This window comes from Atractosteus spatula (assembly GCF_055471065.1).
Source record: "Atractosteus spatula isolate fAtrSpa1 chromosome 16 unlocalized genomic scaffold, fAtrSpa1.hap1 SUPER_16_unloc_2, whole genome shotgun sequence".
In the NCBI taxonomy this organism is placed as follows: domain Eukaryota; kingdom Metazoa; phylum Chordata; class Actinopteri; order Semionotiformes; family Lepisosteidae; genus Atractosteus; species Atractosteus spatula.
This window is the reverse complement of record NW_028296632.1, coordinates 1,435,391-1,437,208: the sequence shown is the minus strand read 5'-3', so window position 1 is coordinate 1,437,208 and position 1,818 is coordinate 1,435,391. Positions and strand designations below refer to the sequence as shown.

General features: G+C 42.2%; 1 non-coding gene across 1 annotated transcript; it reads left to right on the top strand.

Moving 5' to 3' along the window:
• The first annotated feature begins 275 nt into the window (after nucleotides 1-275).
• Nucleotides 276-357, top strand: trnas-aga (transfer RNA serine (anticodon AGA)). The gene has a single exon. It is a non-coding gene; the product is annotated as a tRNA-Ser (tRNA).
• Nucleotides 358-1,818: the final 1,461 nt, after the last annotated feature.

Here is a 1,818-nt window from a genome sequence, read left to right as displayed (position 1 = left end):
AGAACATGGTGCGGCTTCTTAAATGCTTGTGGACATTTGTCTGTTGTTGATTGTTTCTTTGTGTCTAACAAAGTGCCATTTTCCTGTCCGGACGGGGAGGCTTTATCATTCCCACATGAAGCCACCCTTAAGTCCTCTGAGGCGTGTCTGTCTGCATGGCTTGTATTTTGGAAAGGTTTTTTTTTTAATGGAGACTGACTTTGAAAAATGTTTCCGCCGACGCCTCGCGATCCATGTGAGATTGTAGCAAGAACGCAGCAACAGCGGTGCTCGCTGTAGTTGTGGCCGAGTGGTTAAGGCGATGGACTAGAAATCCATTGGGGTCTCCCCGCGCAGGTTCGAATCCTGCCGACTACAGTGTCCTCCTCACATCGTTGTGTGCTGGCGCAAGCACGGAAAAGTGCTTTTCTTCTTTTCCTGGTGGTTTTAAAACGCGAGATCGCTTGTACCCGCTGCCTTGGAAAGAAATGTCTACATGTTTACTTGCACATTGTCTATTGTTTGTACATTGTCTTGATGCACTGTTTGCACTTTGTCTTGTTTTTTACACTTGTTTTACAATCGAGAGACCTTCTGTAAGTAAGAATTCCATTGTACCAGTACCGGTTACATATGGCAATAAAGTTCAAGTTCAAATGCTTCAGCGTCCGCAAACGGCATTTTGCAGCTGGAAGCAGATGGCGACGCTTTTTGCGGTCGCGTGTCTTGTGCCCCATTTCCGGCCTTTAACATCGAATCAATAAAGCTGTTAGAACCGACACCATAGGTGCTTTTCTTACAACTTTTGATCTGACTCAGTTTCGGAATACAATTCCTGAACACTGCGAGAGACAACCTACAGATGCAGCCATTCAAAATGAGCGGTAAAAACCCGTAGTACAGTAACCAACCCGCAGGGCACCGTAGGGCACCGCGGTAAGTGATTGGCTGGTCAAAATGACCGACAGGGGCACTCGTGGTGCCTTTACTGTGCACCTTTACTAATGTCTTTACTGTGAACATTTCAATCCGCTTAGTTTTGAATATTTATATGGAATTTTACCACTAAAGGGAAATTTTAGTAGCTGAGCATAAAAAGAAGAGGAGCATAACGCATCTGAAGGTCATAAACGATATTAATTTAGGAACATAAACATTACTGTATGTACATAAACTGTACTGTGTATGGCTGGTCTTGATAGTTTAAAGAAAAAATACACACCAGTCTTCCATTTCTCCCTAAACATTTTAAGCATGAAAGTTGTATGAAACGGTACCCAAATATTTGATTGCTGTATAGAATGAATTTTAATTTTTAAAAATTATTTAACACGAAAATTAAGCTGTTTACATCTTCCGCCTGAGAACAGTCACCCGTTGCTACCCAACGCAGAAACACAGCCACTAACTAGCAAAGAGAGGATATTAGCTAGCTAATATGATAAAGAAATAAATGATTATTTTGTTTATTTCTTTTGCACATTTATTTGAACATTTCCATCGATTGTACAAGCACTTGGAAACTGTCCAATCCCTAGTTCATCAAGCATTTACCGGTCTGGTGCCGGTCTGTGTCTTCTAGGATATAATGCCAGCGAACTCTTGTTTTTATGTCCACTATAACTACGCTGGGCAAACGTTCCGAGGTCAAATTCTTCCAGCACGGGGGTACCTTTAAAGCGGAGACGACGGCACCGAAATTTTTTGGCGCGCCTTCTCTTTAAAGCCCTGGCCAAATATGAAGACAGTACGTACAGTTATAATTCAAACGGAATTAAAAACTACACATCCCAGTTACCATGGTGGTGCTTGTGATCATTGCGTTTAACCAACGAAACA